This window comes from Gossypium arboreum, chromosome 7 (genome assembly GCF_025698485.1).
Source record: "Gossypium arboreum isolate Shixiya-1 chromosome 7, ASM2569848v2, whole genome shotgun sequence".
NCBI classification, from domain to species: domain Eukaryota; kingdom Viridiplantae; phylum Streptophyta; class Magnoliopsida; order Malvales; family Malvaceae; genus Gossypium; species Gossypium arboreum.
The window spans coordinates 57,817,737-57,823,794 of record NC_069076.1 but is presented as its reverse complement, the minus strand read 5'-3'; the positions used below and the strand labels follow the sequence as shown (position 1 = coordinate 57,823,794).

Below are 6,058 nucleotides of genomic sequence, written 5' to 3'. Positions count from 1 at the left end.
GGTTCCTCCAACCTGCATTATAAGTATTACTGTATAGGTTATTTTGAGATCTAAAGTTATTGTTACCCATATAGTTGACTTGTTCCTCTTCGGTTGTGGGATTGAAGGATTGATATTCTGTATGCACACCTCCTCCGGTTGAGTCACACCTCATTATTGGATGTATCTACGTAGAACCAAGTAAACCATCAATCTTTTTATTGAGAAGTTCTACCTGATTTGACAGCATAGTAACTGAGTCGACGTTATAAATGCCGACTGTGTTTTTTGGCTTAGTCCTCATGACTTGCCACTGATAGTTATTCAGCGACATTTCTTCAATGAATTCATAAGCCTCTTTAGGTGTTTTGTTGTTGATGGTTCCGCCAGCAGCTGCGTCAACCATTTCCCGGGTCGAGGGATTCAGACCATTGTGGAATGTTTGTACTTGTAGCCAAAGCGGTAAACCATGGTGAGGGCACCTTCTCACTAAGTCCTTGTATCTCTCCCATGCATCGTAAAGTGTTTCTAAATCCATCTACGCAAAAAAAGAGATATCATTACGTAATTTAGCCGTTTTAGCCGGCGAAAAATATTTTAGTAAAAATTTCTCAGTCATTTGTTCCCAAGTAGTAATTGACCCTCGTGGTAATGATTTCAACCACTGTTTAGCTTTGTTTCTCAACGAAAAGGAAATAACCGAAGACGAATGGCATCATCAGAAATGCCATTGATTTTAAATGTATTGCAAAATTTCAGAAAATTTGCTAAGTGAGCGTTGGGATCTTCATCCTGCAAACCATCAAACTGAACAAAATGCTGTATCATCTGAATAATGTTAGGTTTTAATTCAAAAGTATTTGCAGCTATAGCAAGTCTAACTATGCTAGATTCAGTTCCTGTTAGAGAAGGTTTAGCATAATCATACATAGTACGTGGAGCAGGATTTTGATTAGCCGCAATTGCAGGAGGTAGCTGATTGCCTTGGTTTTCAGCCATCTTGTCAGTTAGAGGTTGACTATCGTCTTCTTGCTCGTTCTCTATGTATCTTAAGCTGTGCCTTATTTCTCTTTGGTTTCTACGAACTGTGTGATCTATTTCTTCGTCAATTAATAAATAATACTAAAATTAAATTAAATTGCAAGAAAAAAAATTAATGGCTAAAGTAATAAAAATTGAGTGTTCCTAATATTTCAGTTCCCCGGCAATCGCATGATTCGTAACAAGTAATAAATATTATAATGAAGATCAACCTAGACTAACTATTATCACAATGAAAAGGCAAGCGCACCTGTCGAACAATAGTATAGTAATGGCAAGACCGGGATATCGTACCCAAGGGAACCAAAAGTACTAGTAATAACTATCTTTTATTATTTAACCTAGAAATAAAGAGGGTTGTTTATTAAACTAATTAACTAATTAAACTAAAGTAAAGGGAAAATTTGGAAAAAGACTTGCGAAAGTAATTGATAAAGACGACACCCAAGGAGGAATCCACCTAGATTTCACTTGTTATCGACTCAAATCGATTTATTTATTCACTTGACTTGATCCGTGAGACTCCTTAACCTATATTATCATCTCTTTCGAGACTAATAACGTCTAACCCTCAGTTGAATTAATCGAAATCTCTTTCTTAATTAAAACCCCTAGGGAAGCAGTAAATCGATCTATGGACACCCATATTAGGTTTCACCCTAATCCGAAAAAATCTCGTAACCTTATTTTTAGGCATTCGATCAACTCCGCTTAATTATGCCAAATCTACTCTTAGACAGCGACTTTTGCTCCTTTGCATAAGCACATCAAATCATGAATCAATACCCGGAATATTAACTCAAGCATTAAGAACACATAATTAAGAACAAATCAAGTATTGATCATACAGTTTAGATAATAATAACAAGATCCATCATAGGTTTCGACCCCCTTAGGTATCTAAGGGGTTTAGTTCATAATAAAATAAGAGTGCATCTCAAAAGTATGAAAATAACAAAACATAAAGAAAGCTTTAAAACCCCTGAAGGAATTCTGAAAGAGATCTTCAGTCTTGGAGTAGCTCCGGCTTTTGGGATGGATCGTCTGGCTTCCTTCAAGTAATTCCCAGCGTGTGGTACTGTAGTCTAGAAAAGTTCTAGAGGAGAGGCCCCCTCTCTAAGTCATACGTAGGGTGTTTATATAGGCTTTGGATTGGCTTTCTTCCTCCATAAGTACCCTTTTCCGTGTAAAATACAACTCATTGAAAAAAGGGACACGCTTGTGTGCCACGGTCGTCTGACATGATTGTCAGGCTGTGTTCGATCTGTTAAATTGCACACGGCCGTGTGGGTCAATGGCCAGGTCGTGTGAATCGTGAAAGCCTTGGTTGACACCCTCGAAAGACACGGATGGGTGAGTTACTCGTGTGGCAAGGCTTAGGCCATATCATCTTCTCGATTTGGTCTGTTTTGTCTCTTTTTTGCTAGTTTTTGTCTCCTTTTGACTCTTGGTGCTCTCTTAAGTACAAAACATTAAATACCCGGATTAAGAGCACCAAAATCCACAAATCTAGTAATAAACATCCATAAATATGCTAAGTATTTGGGGTAAAAATATGTATAATTTGGCGTTTATCACTATAGTTATGAAAATGGTTTGTCTAGGCTTAATGAGTAAGAAAATGTGATAAAAATCATTTTACGAGCCTAGGGGCAATTTGGTAATTATGGCAAAGTATAAGGGCAAAATAAAATTTTTTTCCAAAATGTGTCATTAGACTAATTTGATTAGTATATTGTTTTAATAAGTTAAATGTGATGTTATAGATGATGAAAAACGAGATTCAGGCTTAGAACAAGGAAAAAAACGAGAAATTGATGTTTAGGCCTCCTTTACCTATTTGGTGTCAAGGTAAGTTGTATGAAAATAATGCAACGTGTTGTTATTATTATATGTCCAATGTTCAAAAATTGCATGAAATGTATATGTACATGTATTTTTTTTTATGAAATAGATTCATGATGTCTCGATGATATTCGATAAAGTTTCGCTATAAGATTCCATGTAAGAACATGTCTTGGACATGGCATTGGCATCGATGTGTGTGAATCCATGTAAGACCATATCTGGTATATGGCATTGGCATCTTACTATGTGTACGAATTTCCCCAAGTATCCTTTAGTACTCCAAGTAGTTCAACGAGAAATTCAAAGATTATAACAAAGCTGTGATAAGGAATGATTATGTCATGAAGTAGTATAGGTATGTACGCAAAACACGTGAGAAATGATTCGGTCTATAATGCACCTTTGGTAAGGATGCAAATAAGTAAGTCATGTTTATGAGAATGATTGTGTAATGACCTTATTGTTATGGGTCTATGTTCATGATGTATATAGTAATTGGTGAATACTAGGAAAATGGAATGATTTGGAATAAGTCTTTGATACTTGATGACATTGAGATTATGGGTCCATGCTTATGATGCATAGCTATGTGTTCTTACCATGATAGATGATATGATGTTGTATTAATTTGGTGAACAATAATTGTGAATGAGCAAATAAGCATGGACAGTTTTGGGCTACTGTAGTGGTGTAAATTTGAAAATACACCAAAAATAGTAAAAAGTGAATTACAGGCTGAATAAAATATGGAGTTAAAAATTATTGAGTCTAGTTTCTTATAAAAGAAACCGTGTAAGTAAAAGAATTTTCTATAATGAGATATTTGAAGCTGTGTGAGATAGAGTCAGAATGACTTCGAAATCCCCTATTTTGATTTTAGAAAATCATTATAAATTGTACAAAAATAGTTATGGGATATAATTTATATTTTTAGAATCCTTAATGAGTCTCTTTTCAATATAAATAGACAAAAACATTATTTGAGTTTTGTGCTATGAGATAACTGAACTTTAGTTCAGAAGGGTTGGAACTATCAGAAAGTAAATCAGGTGTAAATTTGTAGGAATAAACTGTACTATTTGGCTAAATCAAAAATTTTGGAAAAGTTACGGTAGAAAGGTACATGAGTCTAGTTTTAAGGAAAATTAATAGAACTTAATTTGGAGTTTTGTATCTCCAGATATAAATATTTTATCGACTATTGTACAATAAGACAACTTATTACGAACTTGAGAATATGTTGGGAACATTGCTAAAAGCATGTTAATGATTTGCTTATTATTTTCATATGAACTTACTAAGCGTAAAGCTTACACCCCTTTCTTTCCCATGTTCTCTAGTGTTGTCAGGTTATCTCAAGTTGGAGTTGGTCGGAGATATTATCACACAGTCAAGCTATCGTTATTGGTGTAAGTGATTTCAAGTACTTTGAGTCTATGGCATGTATAAGAGTTTAAATATTTGAGTATGCGATATTGCTTTACCCAAATGTATTGGCTTATTTTGATTATGGGGTTGGTAAACCTATTTATTTATGAAGAGTCTTTAATGGCTTAGTATGAATGGTATGTGGATGATATCATGAATGCTTAGTGATGAAAATGAGGTTTGATGACATGTTGATAGCTATAGCATTAATGTGGTAAAGATGAAGGTAAAATCTATGATATTGGTTGCATGTGAAATTGCCATGGTCATGACATGTTAGGAATGTTTAAGTGCCTAATTTTTCCATGTTGTATGTTATTGTATAAGTATACGTGCATGTGTTGTGAGGGTGATAACATGGCTTGGAAAATAGCCTTGTATTTGTCCACACGGGTAGACACATGGGCGTGTGTCTAGGCTGTGTGTGACACACGGTGTAACGACCCAAATTTTGGGCCTAGATGAATTGGGTTTTGGGCTTTGGGTCTCATAAAATTTTTAAGTGATCAAGAAAATGACAAATGACATGTTGGCTTTAAGGGTTTAAGGAACTTCGAGTGTCTAGGTATGTTGGAGAAGTTCTGGGTTCGAGTTTTGTGGTGGAGGAATTTTAATTTAATTATTAAAAGAACCAGGGTTGGGAGTAGTTGGGCTTTTAAATAAAAATAGGGGAAAATGGCATCAAAAAGCCTTGTGGTGAAGTGGCTAAATGACGCCACTTAGGGTGTAGGGAGGTGGCGTTAGTGGCTAGCAAAGAGATCCAAGGTTCGAATCCTAGCTTAGTATTTTTAGGAGTTTAATTTTCGGACTTCTAGAAGGTTGGAAGTGTGGTGAAGATGGACTCTAAGGGGAGTGTTCAGAAGAGAAAATTTAGGTAATAGATTGGGGAGTTATTAGGGAGAAAATCGAGAAGATGAGAAGGGGGAAGTGATGGAGCCGAAATGGGAATTTAGCCATGAGGAATTCGGCTATAGGGGCTATAAATAGGCGCCGAATACAAGGTTGCCAGGCTAATGCCGAAATCTTCGTCACCCTTTTACCGGAAACCCTTTTCTCTTCATGATCCAAAAAGCCAAAAACTTTTGCTTCTTTGTTTCTCTCCTTATGTCGATTTTCTATTCTTCTTCTACTCAGGTTTTTGATTTATTTTTTTTAGTCTAGCCGACTTCTTCTTTCTTGAAGCCGAATAACTCTCTTCTGCCATACAAACTGCAAGGGCAGAAACTTTCTTGGCCGAATACTCTTGTTGCTGCCAATACCTTTTTTAATCGGTCAAGCCTAGTGTAAGTGCTTTGTTCTCATAATCGGTTTTTGCTAAGTATCAAGTATACAGTCCCTCACTTATTCTAATCGATTTTGGGTAGGAGTAGGTAATAAATATCAGTCCTTGGATCTCTACTGATTTGCTCCTCAGGTGAGAGACTTTGGTTAGTGCTCTTGATCTTGGTTGGCCGAATGATCATAGTTAAGGTAAGGGGACTTGTGTTGGATATGAGTCACCTATTATTCTGGTTTTAATAAGTAAGATTAATACAGATCTAAGGAGTACGTGATCAAGGAAAAGCTATTAGGGATTGGTGTTCAAGGTAAGGTTAAGGTGAGGTTTCAGTTTTAGTAAAGATATGTATTAAGCATGCAATTAATTGAAGGGTGATATCGTTGTAGGTTGGTGACTAAAGGAATCGCAGCACATTTGCTTACCAGGTGTGTACATACACTACACACACAAGTAGATCGAAAAAAGCTGAAATGCCGAAATACC

At 36.0% G+C, this 6,058-nt stretch overlaps 1 non-coding gene across 1 annotated transcript; it reads left to right on the top strand.

The window, feature by feature from the left end:
• Positions 1-443: 443 nt before the first annotated feature.
• On the top strand, positions 444-550 carry LOC128295863 (small nucleolar RNA R71). The gene has a single exon (XR_008286412.1). It is a non-coding gene; the product is annotated as a small nucleolar RNA R71 (small nucleolar RNA).
• Positions 551-6,058: the final 5,508 nt, after the last annotated feature.